The sequence below is a fragment of the Strigops habroptila genome, chromosome 4, assembly GCF_004027225.2.
Source record: "Strigops habroptila isolate Jane chromosome 4, bStrHab1.2.pri, whole genome shotgun sequence".
Classification (NCBI taxonomy): Eukaryota; Metazoa; Chordata; class Aves; order Psittaciformes; family Psittacidae; genus Strigops; species Strigops habroptila.
In genome coordinates this window covers 60461945-60479405 of record NC_046358.1, presented here as the reverse complement: position 1 = coordinate 60479405, position 17461 = coordinate 60461945, and the positions used below count along the sequence as shown (strand labels likewise).

At 40.7% G+C, this 17461-nt stretch overlaps 1 protein-coding gene across 4 annotated transcripts in view; it reads left to right on the top strand.

Moving 5' to 3' along the window:
* HIPK3 (homeodomain interacting protein kinase 3) overlaps window positions 1-17461 on the top strand; it is a 104112-nt gene that overhangs the window by 55780 nt on the left and 30871 nt on the right. The window lies entirely within an intron of this gene.

Below are 17461 nucleotides of genomic sequence, written 5' to 3'. Positions count from 1 at the left end.
TCCCCTCCCCCCCCCCCTTTTTTTTGTTGTTCATGGGACTGTCATCAACTAAATATCATGAGAATGGTGAAGACCACAAAGGCCAATGTTACCATGGGGTTTTTGAACGGTAGCACCAGTATTTTACATCAGTAAGAGGAAGTGAGTAATGAATAGGAAAATAAGTATTGAGAGGATTAGGAATTAAGCAGGGAAGGTAATTCAGCCAGGTGAGTGGATAATGGGCTGGCTTACTTACCTTAGTCTGTAGCAGAAGAAGAGGTGGCCTACTGATGGCTATTGGAGGCATTAGAGTACTTTTGTATGACGAGAGATTGTGAAAAAATGAGACTAATTGGATTTTAAAAGGGTGTAGAGAAGCAGAAAAAGGGAGACAAAGTGGATGGAGTGATGATGATCTGATATTTTCCTGTTTCTGTTTCAGCTTTGTGAAGCAAAGTGATAGTACGAAAATGGTTAAAATGAGTATAAAAATCTCTTTTTGACATTTCATTACTTTTTTGGAAACTTCTGGCTGTTACATATTGCTGGAAGTTAGAGTATGGACATGAACAAATACCAACCACAGTACATGTCTTGAGTCTCAGAGTGTTATGTTTGTTTTAAAGATGAAATGCTATTCTGAATACTCTCTCCTTAAAAGACAGTGTCTGTGCTTACATGCCGATTTTATGCTGGTTGGGATTTTAATAGCTATGGGCGAGAGAGATCTGGTATTTGAAGCCTTTTCTTCACTGCTGGCCTCACATGTTAAAACTGTTGACCTTTTATGAATGATCTAAGTAGGTAAATAACTAAGCAGTGTATACATTTTGGAAAGAGGGAAAACCCTTACATACAGTGTAGGTGCTCAAGCTTTGTCATATATGGGAATGGTATGATAAGTATGTTGCCGTCCTTTTGGTCAGCTGTGCCCCAAATCACAACAAGGGGAGTGATGCCTCCAAAATCATCCCCTTACCTAAGCATAGTACAGGTTGTGAAGGAGGGGAATCAACATGTTTATTTCTAAGTTCGGTGTCTTGTGCTCATCTGATGAGGCAGAAAGTTTTCTCGGGGTATGGCGTTTCCCTCTAGAAGTGATTTTTCCTTTGCTATGCCTCTCTTCTGAGGTTAGATGTATTTAGAGAAGCGGGTGTCAAAAGAGAGGCTTCCAAATGGCAGGCTCCAAGGCGCAGTAACCTCCAACAAGAGTTGAGTGATTGGAAATGGTCAAGGCAGTCCTGCCTGTCTGCCTTGGGAGCTGAGTTGCTTTCCTTTCTGCTGCCATGAGAAGCAATGGCCGCCTCTGCATTTTGTATTCGGAGATAACTCTTTAGGTCTGGTTTCGCAGCAGACCTCTTCTTTCTCCTTGTACTCCCCCCAGGAGTGTGTTTTCCAGAGAAACTTCCGTTGAAACGTGTATAATTTCCCCTTTTTGCAATAGCTGTGCCAGCCGTTAAGGTTCTGTGTTACTCGTTAGCTAATACCCACAGGACAGTTAGAGATGCCTTCTGCACATCACTGTCATCTGTAGCATTCAGCCATTGTTCAGAGTGGGTGAAATTGTACTTAACAGGTGCACAGGTCCATGTAATGGTAACATCTGTATGGCAGGGTTGGTAATGAAGCCTTTTCCCCCATCGTTTTCTTCTCCCACTTGTTGCTTGGCTGTAACACCAACTGAATTCATAAGATATATTGACATGTTGGCATTGCACGTTGAGCATAGATCACTAAGGGAGAGCTATAGCTTATACAAAGCTTCATTATTTCTAGGGTTTGTTGTTGGTTGGGAGGAGTTTCTCAAGGGGAATCATCTTCCTGTTGATTTTAATTTGGGTTTTCTTTTCAAAAGACAGGATTTTGAAAATGACACCTCGGTAAACCTTACAAAACTTGTCATTCATAAATTCCTTCCAATATCATGTACTGACCAGTAGCCATTGCAGGTGTAGGAGTGAGTGTGTGACTTCACTGTGTGTTCCTTACACACAGCTTCCAAAGGGAGTTGAACAGTTGCTGTTCCACTTGCCTGTGTAGCTGCCCCAGTGGTTACGTTTCCTGTCTTTTGCCTCCTGTCTCCAAAGGAAACATCTGCTTCATGAGACTGTGTCAGGTTATACTGCTGTTAGAGCACAGCTGGAAATCTTCCTGAAAACATGTTTTGAGAACAAGCAGTCGGTTTCCTGATGGAAAGATGCTCCTCTTGGCATCCAGCTGTCTGTCTGAAAACTGCTGTTCAGCATAGCCACATTCACTGGGGAAAATGGAATGAATGGGAAGCAAGCAATGTAGTTAATGTCTGTATAAAATGGGGTACCAGCTGAACCTGTGATAGGCTGATGGACAACTTGAGTGGTGCTAGCCAAATGGAAGGTGTCTGGTTGTTAAGGGATATGCTTGTGGCATAAAACCATTTCCAAGCCCTGCTGGTGACAGCAGTAAAATGCGATCCTAGTTATTCAGCAGTGTGCCCAAAAGGAAAGCAAATGATGTGAGTAGGTGTGCTTGGTGGAGTCAGTTTGTTCCTGAATTGGGCAGTGATATCCTCCCTCCAGCCTTCCAACTAAGGATGGTCGCTAATCAACAGAGTTGTTCCAGACAAAATGCCAAATGTCACTAGTGTTGCGGCAGAGCTCAGAGAGATGGAAAAATTGTTGGATGTATTCCTGTTGGATGAGAGCAGGCTTTTCCCCTTCCTCTCCTCTTACCCTTCTCTCCCATGAAGGATCAGAGAGGATGGAGGAAGAGTGACAATCACTGTGTTGTATAGTCCTGACATAGCTTTCACTCACCCCATCAGTTCTTCTGCAGCTTGGAAGAGCAGTTTGGTCCTGTGTGAGCTCTTGTGCTTTAAAGGGATTTGTAAAAGGAATAAAGCAGTTGAGTTGTGTGGCTTAATTGCTGCCCTTGCACTGGGCTGCAGCAAGGGCTACATGTGTGCTCTGCGGCTGTTGCACTAGGACAGCTTTTCATTTATGACTTTTTCAGCTTCACACTTAGTTTCAGAATAAACCACCAACAGCTTATGCTGATTTTCATGAAATTTATTTGATCTGTTGTTCTTCCGCTAATACATGTTCCTTCAAAATCAGAAAAAAATTCTCGTGGCTGTAAATTTCTGGAGAGGCTTGTTTTTGTACTGGCCTGTAGCTTGATTAGATGTAGTCCTTGTCACTCCAGGGACTCCAGAGAACACAGGCTGACAGTGCCTCCCTAGAGTGGTTTTGTTAAACTGAAAGTTTTCGTCTTGTAGGTTAGGATTGTCAGCAGGATGGGTTATTATGACTCAGTAACACATCTGCTGCATTGAGTTACTTGCTGATTATTTTCTCCTACCATCAGATCAACATACAACTTAAATACATTCTAAATATAATAATATATGTTTTCTTTATAAGGAAGACCAAGGGAGAAGTACAAAATTGACATGTCAGGAAGTGGCTGCTTTTTCAAGTCCACCCATTGCTGTCACATACTTGAAGTTTCTAAATAGGCTTTATCTAGAGTGGGATGTCTTTTTTTTCTCCTTTCACAATGCTTGAAATTCTTGCTCAATTTTTTTTTTAGAAATTTGGGGTTTAGATGTTAAAATGAGAAGCAAAGCCCTGTTAATAAATTGAGTTTCTGTCCATCAGGGAAGTGCAGTATGCGAACAAGCTAAAAATGCCTCTGTAAACAACTTGCACTTCAACATGCTAGCAGATGTTATTCTATCACTTTGAACTGTGCATCACTGAAGTGTATTGGGATATCTTAAAATAGACAGGGGTGGTGGCCGGAGACTCTAGACTACTATAGATGGTGAGGCAGTTTTGCTGCTGCAGTGAAATAAGCCAGAAGTACATGCTGCTAAGGTCGTTTGCTTGCTCAAGGTCAGCATGTTCAAAGTCAGTCTGCCAGACTTGCGATCATGGTTACTGTCAGGAGTCCTGATACTGCAAGGATTTGCTATTGCAAGGGAATTGGGACACTTCACAATTTTTTCCTCCCCTTTAAAATTGCAGAGCTGTGATTGCTGGTTTATTCTCTTATCTGAGCAAAGAGGACATAATGTCAAGATAAGCTTTTGTGGCTTGTGTCTGAACATATTGCTGTATTTGTTTGGCAAGATTTTGTTTGCATTTTTTGCACAGTGCTCATTAATTGTTTAACTGACTTCCCATTTTAAGCATCTATTTTACCATTTATAGAAACTAACCCAAACCATTCTAAGTATCCTCCAGGAATGCCAACCTTAGCTCATCATAACTTCATGTTTATATAGCTGTTGATAACAAATGTAATTTCAATTTTCTCTTACTTTTTAGTCAACATAATGTGGTATCTTATAGCTTTTTAGTCTCTGCTCATAGAAGCAAAAAATAAGAGTAGATATTTTGGTAATGGTGTGGGTTTATTAGTGGTATTTTGTTGGGGGTTTTGTTTTTTGTGCATTTTTTGTGCATTTTTTGTGAGTCATGTAGGAGCAACAACTCAAATCAGAGTTCAGAAAATGGTTCTCTTGGTCTTCAGGTTGCTTCAGTTTGAACAAAAAGGAAATGCTTTCATAATCTTTAAGGTAAAAAGAGCTCTTAGTTCTTGCTGTATTTCACTTTTTTTGAGGTTGAAAAACCTAAGTTTGTTAAGGCTAAGGTTTTGGGAGCCAGCCTTTATTTTTTCACACATTAAAATAGATGTACTGAAACATGATCCTTTTTTTCACTGCGCTGATATTTATGTCACAAAGATCTGTTCATCATACACCAGGGTGTACATAAGTGTGGGTATATCGGATAATTGTAGAGAATATCAGTGGTGGCTACAATGCTGTATTTGTAAATATTGTGTCTAACTGCTCCCACTGTGCCTGGCTTGAAAATACGGCTGTGTATTTCTGTTGTAAGAGCAGCTAGTACTAGGTCTAAATCACTGTGCTTGAAAGCAAAGCCTATACATCAGCCCCTGACTCTTCCATCTGGCATCCTTTGTCTTCGAAGGAGGGCTGTTTTGTGGGTGAAGGCTGCCTTCTGCACCAGCTCACAGCATCACAGCATCCAACACGGGTGAAGGCGATGGAGCACATGCATGGGGGAAGAAGTCTTCTGCATGTGTGGTTTAAACCCAGCTGGCAGCTAAGTACCATGAATTCTGGCGTTAATTGGCAAGTGGTAGAGTTGTCTGACATGAAAATAAGTCTCTGGCATGTAATTAAGTAAAATTAATATTTGTGTGAAAATAAGTTGCCTGAAATGGGCATATTGTCAAATATTTATGCTATATGTTTGAAAGTCCTTGATCCTACAGGGCTAGCTAATAGTTTGGAGGGATTTTTGTTTGGACTATTAATAAAATACCTTCTAAGAAGTGAAACTGGATCAGGGGTCTGGGGAAAGCAAGCCAAAAGCAGTTCGCAGATAATATTTTGAAGCAGTTACATTTTGAAACTATGATGTTACCTTAAGAACGTGTGAAGTGTTACTGTGCTTAAAAATCTTGGTTGGTTGGTACTTGGACAGCAACAGTTGATTAAAGGACAGGTCTAATGTAATGTAAACCAGTAGTACTTGTGGGTAAGTAAGTGAGTCTTTTTGCAGATGAGGTTGTGCTGGTGAAGTGAAAAGTAAAATCATTTTTACCGCTATGAAGCATTTATTAAAACCCTGAATCTCCCTGCAGGTGTAGGTGCAAAGAATGTGGGAGATAGGGCAATGCTATGGTCTTCTGTCCCATGTGCTCGCTGTTGGCAGTGGGCAGAAGCACACGCTGGTAGTACTAAGCCCCCACAGAAGAGGGATGAGGTGAAGCGTTGCCTTCCATCCCTGTTGTCTAGCTTGGTATGGTGTGGCGTGACTGCAGGTGGACTTCAGCTCCATGTCTTAACGACAAAATCTGACCATTAGCCTCCTGAGTAATGGCAACACAACTGCATTCACGCTTCTTAGGGAAGGCCCACTGAAACGATAGTAAATTCCAAATACATTGGGGTTCACTTAATTTCCTTGTCTAAAAGTCTAAGCTTTGTTCACTAGCATAAAGGTAAATTCAGAATTATGACCAGAATGTATTTCTCAGTGCACAATGTATACTTCAAGGATGAATTATTAAAAATAGCTTATTTGGAAATGCATCACATCTGGGATTTTAGATCAGTTATTACATATTCTGCAAAATGCGCCACGTCATCTGGATTGCGGTAGTGTAGGAGCCTGGCTGTGAAGCCCTTACTCTCTGTGCGTCTTCAGAGCAGGCAAGCCAGACCTGTTCTCACTTCTCTGTTAAACTCATGTCTGATGCTCCATGGGATTCAGGATTTCTCGCTCTAATCTTCATGATGGATGCTGTGCTGGGCTTACCATCTGCAAAACTACCTAAAGCAGTGAAACAGAGCAGTTTGCCAGTGGTGCTGTTGGTGTGTGACTGAGAAGTAGTCAGTGATGTTTGCTTGCACAGGAAGCTTTCTTGGTGCTAAAAATCAAAAGTTTGTGGAATTTTTCTCTGTGCTTTAAGGACTCTGGTAAACGCTGCTGTTTCCCCCTTTGTAAATACCAAGGATGCTTCTGTTGTTCCAGGACAACAGAACGTCCTCATCTCTTGACGTGGTTCTCTTAATTTGGAGTTGCACTGTAGTTGAATTTTTATCAGTATTTTCAATGCCTTATTGGATATTTTTGAGGATGATTGGTTCTCAACCTTATAGTCAGTCATTCAATACTAAGTATTCAAAATGTTTAAAAACACCAGACACTTGATGGTGAAATCTCTCATGAGAGTATGCTTTATTGTTTCAAGTGTAGTGGAAAAAGAGCTGTTCATGTACACACCCAAACTGGATGCTAAATAAAAGTATTCAGTTGGTGTGTGTGTGTATAAAACCGTTAAAGAGTGGGGTTTTGTTGATTTTGCAGGTTCAAAGGTAACGTGAATATAAAATGTTTTTTAATTGTCCAAAATTGAATTTAGGAATTGAATTGAAATATTTTTTCATCATTTTTATTACTGTCTCTCAATGAAGCTTACTTTGCTGTTAACTTTTGGATATGTGCATTTTATCAGCTCTTTGAAAACCTGCATGCATTACATTGCTTATGTACAAGGCTTTTATATAAATGTAACAATATATGGAGCTTAAAAATGCATATTACTGTAGTTTTATCAACTGAAAATCTTCATAATTTTTGAAATCAGTTTGCGTTGTTAGGGTAATGCTGTAGGTTACAAATTGGTAGTAGCACTTAGTGATATTTGCCAACAAGGTCTTGATGTCAAGAGGGCTGTTTGGACTGGGTGTTTTGCCAAGTGCCTTTTTCTGAACCCCGCTAATGTTTGCATTTTGGAGCTGTTAATTTTGTCACTCCTGATAATTAATCTTTCACTTCTCGCCATCCAGTACTGTTTTAGCTCAAGATCCAGTGTGTATTGCTTTATATAAAATACGCTATTTGTCTATGTGTATTTTATTAAGAGTGTTTTTAGCACCTTCGTGTTTCCATCAGCAGTTCCACCTACCTCTGTCCTCTGCACACAGGAAGAATGATTTCTGAGGTGCATTTAGAACATCTTCTGCATCTTCTTTGTGGCCAAGTTTGAGTTCAGTAAAGTGGCTTGGACTTCATCTCGTGGTAAATCCAGAGGTTATACATTAGGCTTTTGGCTTCTGTAGAGAACTCTCTGATGAATGAAAGAATGAATTCTCTGCTTCTCTGTTGGCTGCTACCAGTGGGTGACAGCAGGGCTGGAGAGACCTCTGGCTGCTCCTCCGATTCTGGCAGTAGCATAAGGGATTGCAGGATGGTGTCTGTGCACTTATGTACTTGCTATTCCCATCATGAGATAATCACACTGGGCACAGTGTTGGTGGAGATGCAGTCAATTTTAGATGCTTTACCTCTCTGGAAGAGTAGCTAGAAGTGGAGCAGAGGGCCTCAGCATTTTTGGTAACAAGAGCAAAAAGGATGTAATTTGTAGATTATACCATATGGCGTCTGATGGGGCTTTGGTTTTATTCTAGCCTCGAATTATTTCAACAGCTTCCACTAAGAAAGTATTCTTAAATCAAAAGCTTTCCTGTACATGGGAAGTAGCTGGGAAGGCTCTGTAATTGAATTTGGTGTCTGTCTGAGTATGCTGAGTAATTTCTGTAGAGATAGGTGCTAGCAAAAGTCAAATGCTTAATTAATACTCAAGTTTACTTCTTGCTGTTTCTTTATTGGGGTCTCTGCCTTGCCAGTAGATGAACTGAGTCTCTACTCTGAGAGAGTTGGCAGAGACCTGTTTTTTCATGACCAACACCACTTACAGAATCACAGAATCGTTAGGGTTGGAAGGGACCTCTGGAGATCAACTGGTCCAACGCCCCTGCCAAGGCAGGGCCATCTAGAGCAGGTTACACAGGAATGCGTCCAGGTGGGTCTTGAATGTCTTCAGAGGAGGTGACTCCACAACCTCCCTGGGCAGCCTCTTCCAGTGCTCTGCCACCTCAACCTAAAGAAGTTCTCTTGGTCTGTGTAATTTTCCTATTTCACATAGTTTTTAATACAGGCAGCAGTTGTTTAGCTGTTAAAAACCTACCAACTAAGTTGGGAAACTGACAGGTATTTTAACAAAGGAAAAACCTGCAACTCTGTAGGGTATTATGTGGCAGGATAATTGGGAATTAGTGTGTATCATTAGTGCCTGGGTACTCCACCCTGCCCTCTGAATTGCTGTCCCACAGGGTGGTTGCTCACGGCATGGTGCCATGCACCCTTTGGGATAGGCAGTTTGTAGCCGGGCACTTGTCTTCCTGGAAGAACAACTCCACTGTTGCCTAAACGTAGTAAGTGCTAATTTTATTTCACTTCATCTCTGCTGTTCTGAGGTTACATTGGCTATGATTATTAAACGTTTACATAGGAGAAAGACCTTTTTCTTTGTATTTCTATCTGTAGCATCATTATTAGCCCATGTACAAGTGATACAAAATGACTTTCTACCCCCTCCCTGCTCTAATGTAGAGCTATCTGCTGTAAAATTAGAAGAGAGGCCCCAAAACTTAGTCTGGTATTTGTTGCAGATGTGCTGGGTTGGATGGTGGTCATGCCTGTATGCAGATTCCAGTTTTGTAGCTATTTTTTGATGCTTAAGCATTTTCATTCTGTGTTTGTAGAGGATCGGGCTTACGTGAGACCACTGGCTGACTCTTGCAGGCTTGTATGGAATAATGCTGGTGTCATACCCTTTAAATTATTTACTTAACCAGTGTATATAGGTCATATTCCCCCGGGATAAATAACCTGTATCAACTTTAACCATTTCACCGAAGAAAGCGTTATATGAGTTAGGAATACCAAATGCAGAACAGTAACCTCAGCACTTCCTTTATGGACAGAATTAAACTTCTACTAGAAGTTAATTACTTTAATTAGCGCTGTTCCCCCTCCTGGCTCGGGAGACCTGTAATTCCCTAGTTTGTGCGTGGTGCTTGTGTTGGATTTCCAGACATTTCCAATGGTGGGTGCCAGGCTGACGCTTCGGGGAAGGCATCTTGAGTCACTGTGGGGCAAGTGCTGGGAAGGGGCAGTGTTCCTGCAGTTCAGATGCTCCAACATGTGCCATAGGATAGCTCATTGGGCATCTTCAGGGTGGCTCCTCAAGAGCCAAGTCCCTGTGCTTCTCACAGAAGTGAACAGGAACTGGTGCAATGCTGGAGCGGGAGGAGGAGGAAGCAGTGGAGGAGCTGCTGTGTGGGGCTGGACCCCCAGCTGCTCCCAGTGCCCTTCTGCAGCAGTGGGGCTGCTGCATGCCAGTGGGAGTAATGACACATGTACCTTTTAGAAAGCTAGTGTGTTCGTTTCTAGCTGCTTAAATGATGTGAAAGGCTGCTCTATATGGCGGTGTGTATTATTTGCACACCTTCCACCATGCATTACATGCCTGCATCCCTCAGTCTTGGTTGTTCATGAATTGCATTGCTCATGTTTCTTTAGTGTGCATAAAATCAGATGCCACAGCTTGTTTCCCCTTGCTGCTGTGCTTTGATTTCACCTTTGCTTCAGAAATTTAGAAAGATATTTTCAAGCATTTTTGCCTTACCAGAGTGTTTTCTGGGGCTGTGCCTTCAGAAAGAACTCTCTCTTGTCAGACAAATCTAATGTTTTGTCAAACAACCGTCTTGCAGGGTTGAGGTGAAAGCAGAAATGAACGGCAGTACACAGGCTAGTGTATATTAGCAAGTAAAAAAAGAAAGGGGGGGGTGTGTGTGTATATATATAGATATATATTATTTTGTGCCAAACTTCTGTAGGTCTGAGCCTATGAGAAAGTATCTGAAAAATTAAAATTAGTGCAGGTTGTTCTAAAATATACTGCAGTGCTTGACACCTGAAGGGTGTCACGTGGGATTCTTCATGTATTTCCACTAGGCACTGCCCTTTAACTGCAGCATCTTGAGCAGATGCCTCTTTAGGGTATTGGTACTGGTAGATATCCTTAGGAGTTCAAGTTCCTGCTGTTCCGCTCCGAAGGAAGAGTATTTCATGCCTGTAAATTAATTATTTTTGGGGGGACATATTTACCTTATCAATATACCGTATTACTTCTGTGTTTGGGGAATGTTTCCATCACTTGGAAGCCTGTGGGTGTGTCAGGAATAGTGGTAAGTGGTGAACATGGCGAACACACAAGGTGCAGGTCCCACTGCCAGCCCTTGGGGCATAGATACCTGACGTGGAATGCACATGAGGAGGGTGGTGTGTTTGAGCAGCTCCTACTACACTGCAGGTAGGTTGCAGCGCTCTGCTCTGAGAGTCACTGGCTAATCAGTGTAATTATTTAGAGTATTTAAGTATCTTCAGTTAAGTAGCCAGCTTTGCTGTCTTAATAACGTCTTACGCAACTGCACCCATCCCACGCTGCTCGCTGGCTCAAGGCGACGTGGCATGGGAGAATTCTTAGTGTACAAAAGAGGTAGGAATGCAAAGGGAGTCGCTAAAAGCAATGTGCAATTAAAAGTGTTTTCTTTTGTGAGTCAAAATACCTTTTTTGTCATCTTCGTCCTAAATCTGTTGTCAGTTACTCTATTTACAGCCTTTTTTCTTTGAATGGACTGTTTATGTTACTAGAGAGCTGGTAGCTGAAAGGGATTAATACCCATTTCCCTGGGTATTAATCTGTGATGTGGTTAAATACAATCTCTTTGTATTCTTTGTGAAACTCAAATTTTAATTTAAACTGGATTTTAAAGAAAATGCTTTAATTTTTGTATATTTCATTTATAGTCAAATTAATTTTTTTTTTTTCCATTAACCACAGTCTTTTTTCCTTCATTAGGCCCACATGTGGCTTACCTAAGAAAAACATGAAAACTTTTTGTCATGCTTTGAAACCCGATTTGTGGAATTTGCACAAGGAACAAATGCATGCTTAGGGTAATGGTTTTTTATACATTTTATACAAAACTTATTAAATACATATTCCTGTGAAACAACAAATGTATTTCAGATAGGCTTAAATGTCAGGACAATATCCTTTCCTTTGTAAAAGGGAATTCTTCCTTTGCTTAATCTCATTATTTCTCCTGTATCAAACATAACCTGTTCTGTAAAAGGCAGGATGAGGCAGAGGCCTGCAGAATACAGGTGTAAGCATTTAATAACCTTGTGAAGAGTGTAAAACCAGCTGTGAATGATCAAAGATCCAGTCAGTGTCCAGTGACTGACAGCAAAAGCCTAAGAAAAGACAAACGAGCAAAGAAGTACATTTATATTGATAGTTCCTAATATGTTCTCCTACCTGCTGTCTCTTTAGCTTCTGTAGGTTGGACCTTTAGTGTAGCACATTAGAGGCAGTTTTTTGTTAAGGCATATACTTTTGGCATGGCCAAATCCAGCAGTGGAGCTCCACAGTGCAGTTCTCCTTTATGAAATAGATTTTGTATTTGTTGTATAAAGAGGTCCTGATGAGGAGCTGCTCTGTGGTGCAACAGGCAATTTTATTGCATGAGTGACCAGTGCTTTGAACTGTGATCGTTGGCTGCCTTTGTTGCTGAGCCAGGCAAGAGCCCAGGAAAACAAGGTAAATTGTGTCATGAAATTTTCCAAGCAGCTCTGTTCGAGTACAGTAAGAGAGTGCTGTTTGCTGGTAGGGAATGAGGGAACTGTGACTTGTTTTTGGAGCCCTTTGTCTGCAGCGAGCGCATCAGCCTGTTCTGTCCCTAACACAAATGTTTTTTTTGGATTGTGTTCCTAGTGTACTTTAGCCTATTTGGTTATTCCCCTTTGCCTTCCTAAGGACCCTTTGGGGCTCTTCATTAGGAAGGCCAGTGCTTTGTCTCCCACCTGGCGTTACTAACATCAGGAAACGGAGTGTGGCTGGAAGAGGAGGAAGGAAGTTAGACTTCAAAATTCACCAGCTTGGAACCAGTGGGGTTTTTTGTTGTTGTTGTTCCTGTTACTAAACTTAACTTTAAAATGTGTTGTGTGAAGCACAGTAAGAACCAGCTATGATTCCACTTTGAGTTTGCTTCTGTCTGATTTTAGCTACAAACGGGAATGAGAGAAAAAAACAAGGGGTCTTGGCTGGCTATTGACATGGCTCTTGGTGATTGCATGAGAATGGCGGGGTCAGGAGTCCCTCTTCCTTGCTCTGCCTCTCCTGCAGAAGTGGAAGGACAAGGGAAGGCTCTGCAAAGGGGAGCAGGGCAGGGCAGGGTGGGCTTTCCAGCAGCACCACCTTGAGAGTGTGTGTGTGTGTGTGTGTGCGCGCGCAAGAACTGTTATTTTGACGTAGGTCACTTCTGTTCTCTCCTAGCTAGCTTCTCTGTGTATTAATACATCTCCTCCATATCACGTGTGTGTTAAGAAGTGGGTGGAGAAAGTGAGTGTACATACCTGTGAGTGTTCCTTTTGAGAGTAAACCCAAACATTTTCCTGAGAAATGCTTGGTGAGAATGCAGAGCTGGATTTGCTTTCCCTGGGAAGTGGCTGGGAGTTGAGTTCTAGGCAATCATCGATTTTTCACAGCATCAAAATGAATCTTCTTTAAACTAAAAATATCCCACCAATATTAAAAATTAGATGTTAATTTCTTGGTTGGCTGCAAAATGTATTTAGCTTTCTAACCTGTGACTGATGTATGGTCCAGTTTCATTAGAACAGGTAATCCTGTGTCATGCATGTCTTGAACGTTCTTTGCAGCAGGCTTTTTTTGGGTTGGTTTGTTTTTTTAGAGCACTTTGGGAGCAAATTCATGATGAGCTTGTTGTAATAGTCACACACAGGATAAAGAGAATAGCTTATAGGTTTGTTCTGGAAATGATGACTTGACACTAGCCTCTGGCAGTGGAATTTAGCTATCAATAGTGTGTTAATCCAGTTAAGTAGAGAGCCTTTCATAGGGAAATACGAGTCATGTGTTCTAGCTAAATAATTAGCTTTAAAGTAATCATGCAACTTGTAAACATTGCCTCGATATTTTTGTGATTTCTTTTTTTGACATGATTATGACACAGCAATAACTCTGTGTTAAAGTGGTGGCACATGCAGTGGCTGTGGGCGGGATTTATTTCAGAGCATTCTCATCTAAAGCTGTGGTAGTACATGTAAGCACTGTCTTTGTCAGCTAGTTCTTGCCTGTTCCCATTTACTATTTAGAAAATACCAAATGGTATGACGGTTATACACCACTTTTTAAAATCATAGCAAGTTTGTATTGAGACATACTGGTGATTTGGAGAAGTTTGAAGCCAGTGCTCTGTTTTACCTGCCTGCAAATTAGGTGTCCCCAGGGGTCTGTTTTCACCTGGACGTAGTTGAGATCCCATCCTCTTTCCCTCCTGGGGTATGGGCAGCGGTTCAACAGTTACACAATGGTTCGAATCAACTAGAAGGAAGAACATAGCCAGTTAAATGCATGATGGCTTACCTCAGTAACTCCTGTTGAAACTTCAGTCTTTCAATTCATAGATTTTTAGCATACTTTTTCTTTTCCTCTGCTGAACAGTGAAACAAAGAAACTCTGCGATTTCACTTGTCTCTCATTTCAGTGGATATACTGGCACAGTGGGGGATAAGAAATACACAACTCAGTGAGGTATGTGCTTATTCTGTAGAACAAAGCCTATTTTCAGTAGCTGTCTTGAAGTTGGTAGAGCTGGTAGTAGTGTGCCTTGTTAAGATTGCCATGCCATTCTTTATGGAAAGATGCTGCTATAGAGTCCTTAAACCTTCCAGATGTAAGTTTTCAGCACCTGGTCTTAGTGGATAAAATCTGGTGATGCTTGTTGGGTTAGTTGGTGTTCCTAATAGCTTACCATGCTGCTTTGATGTTGGAAAGATAATGGAAGCAAGTGAGTGGTAACCAGTCATCTGCCAGAGTTCGTATGAACTGCATGTGAACTTCAGCTGAAATCAGGGATGTGCATTTGATAGTGAGTCTGGTTTTGCCATGTTTGAAATAATAAAAAATATTTAGAAAAAGGTCTGACATCTTTGAGAAACCTTCACAGCTATAGTTTTGAGTCCTGTGAACCTGTTTACATCAGGTTTTATTGCAGCAGGTCCACGAATGTGCTCCACTGTTATGGTCAGAACTTGCAAAAATGTATACTATCACTTCTTACTCTATGGAATTGTAACCACCTCTGGGAAAAAACTTAGTAATCATAGTGCACTTTATTGCTGCATGGTGCCTAATAAGCCTTGAAGTGAACACTGTAATGTTACACTGACCATCCCTGGAGAACATAAAATGATAGCAGAATGTAATGATCTGTGTTTTGGAACAGAACCATCCTGCCTTTTATTTCAGTAGGCAATTTCTTGAGGTCTCGAAGTGTAGGTAAAGACCTCTTTACTTGGTACTTCACCAAAGCAGCTTTTTGTCTTTAGGTACTCACAGTACTGTACCAAGACTTGATAAGTCATTGACATACTTCTTGTAGACTATAATGGTTTTTATCTTCAGATTAAAATTTCTTTCAGAACCTGCAGCTTTTAGGATTTATTCTATTTTCTTTTTTTTTTTTTGATGTTTGCTGGGTTTTATGTCTTTCCCAGCTGGTTATTTTTAGTTACTGATGTTTTCCAAAAGAATCTGTGATCTTGAATCATAGTACAGGCTGATTTGCTCAAGGGCACTTGCAGCATCAGGCCCAGAAAATAATAATTAAAAAAGAGTTTGTCACTGTCTTCTAGTTCCGAGATGACTAATGAAAGTATTCTTATTTATCATTATGCTCTAATGGACTCTTTTCCTCATAAGGCTATGTTACTAGGCTCTTAAGTCTCTTGATGTAGATCCAGTGCTGTTCTTGTTTCCAGCTATTCTCAAGAGTTTATTTCTGTCTAAGTCTTCAAGTATTCTGGCATCTCGGCAATTGTTTGATAATGGATAATTTTGCTGCCTGCATCCCAGCAGCATCATTAACGTGTATGTTGTTTATAGAGATTTTTCAAGGCTGGTTGACAGCAGTTCTTCCTGGGTAATTCTAAACCAATATATGTAGGTCTGTGTTGGCAGTGGGATTATTGCCAAGGATTTCTTTAAGTATATTGCTCTGCTTGTGATAGTTTATGCTACCCTATTAATGGATAATGTAATTTCTTATTCATGTATAATCAATAAAAAGTTGACTCTTTACTGCTGTCAATCTTAAAATCAAGATATCACAAGGAAACCATTCAGGCAGGCTTTGGGGAAATTTATGATACACAAAAATCCAACTCAGCTGGTGGGAATGATCCTTTCTTATTTCACTGATAACCTGTGAGCGATGTCAGTAACTGAAAAGAACTACAGGAACTTAATGGGTATGGAGAAGAAGTGCAGAGATTTCCTCTACCCATAGAAGCATCTGTGTGTGTGTGTGTAGGGACTGTTCTCTTTTCAGGTAGCACATTTGGGATGTTGCTGAAACAGAGCAATAGTGAGCACTAGTGAAAATCTCTTTCAAGAAGATATTTGTTTGTTTCCCCTCCCAATTTCAGCATACACAAGTTACTCTTCTGGTTTTAGATGTACTTCTTCCTAAAAGTGAAAAAATGCAATGTGAAAAATCCCAGGAAACTTAGTGAACTTGACTCAAAAGGAAATATGAACTCCGTTAGTGAAGGCAGAGCACGGACAGTGTTGGGGGCCTTCCTCAAAAGCAGTGACATAACGCAGGGCTGGTCTTTGAAAGTTTGTCTTACCAGTTTGTGCCTATGACAGCATAATCTCAAGATAGTTCCTGGGACCAGAAAAGGCAATGCTTTGACTTGAGGACTTTTTCCTTGAAAAATTCCTGTGTGCTGGAAACAACACAAGTGTGAATTCTGTGCACCTCTAGGAAGTCACGAGTACCTTTTTTTGAGGTTTGTTAACTGGACTTCAGCTTCCACGTTTTCAAAGAGCAGGAGTTCCCGGTAAATACTCCTACTGTGTAGATTCTCCATAATACATTAGTCTTTAGGGCAGTGTTCAGGGTTTGGCCACAGGTTATAATCACATACAAAATAGACTTCCCAATGGTTTTATTTTTGCAATTTCCGTTAGTTGTTGGCATTTGAATAAATTTTTAGTTGGCACGTTTTGGTCTTGTGTTTTGGTGCAAGTCATTTGGAAGTTGAAACTCCCTGACACAGTATAGTGCCTAGATGCATTATGGACGTGATGTGGTATATATATTCTCAGTTTAGGACATATTTGAGAGTGTTTCATAATCTTTATTGGTATTATGTTAATGCATTTGTAGTAGTTCAAATAAAAGGACGGTTGTGTTCTTGAAATAACTACTGCTGTTATTTTGTGAAGTTCAGGAAGCATTTTTTGCTCTTCGTGCTTTGCCAGCAGAGTGTCTTGTCTTGCAGAGGCTTGTGAAGTTCAGTGTGATATTTTCTCTGTACATTGAGAAGAGCAGGCAGTGAAGGTAGCTTACCTTTCCTTTTTCTCTTGGAGACAAAACTTCCTAAAGAGCCCCAGCTGAACAGGCAGTGTACTACAGCCCGATACGAGCATGTGTAAATGAAAGGAAGATCCCTGTCTATTTGATCCTTGTTGTTTCTGCTAATATTGCCAACAAGTGTGCCTTTAATAATGTGTCCATCTATATTGGGAACAGAGTGAAGTTTTTAGCCATAAATAATGAGCTGGTGCAATTATTAGTGTTCTGGACTGCACTCAAAGGGTTTACTCAGATGAAAGGCTCCCATTATTATCCAGTTAGTATCTAGATTCCATTATTATCTTTCTTCTTTAAACTGCACTCCCTGTTTTTAACTTTTATTTGCTCTGACAGCAAAATGATTAACATTCTGCTTGATTAAAAAGAAATCCCAGTGTAGTCTGGTTATCCTCATTTCCTGCTCTTCAGTGTGGTGGTAGAAGGTCTGGATTTTAGTACTGGATATTGGGCAAAAATGGCTTTAAAATTGTATCAACGTTTATATAGTGAGAAAAATAAATGGAAAAGCCGAGCCCTACGCTATGTTTTAGTGTTTGGGTAGTGCATGTTACGTTTTTGTATGTAATGTTACTTTAAAGA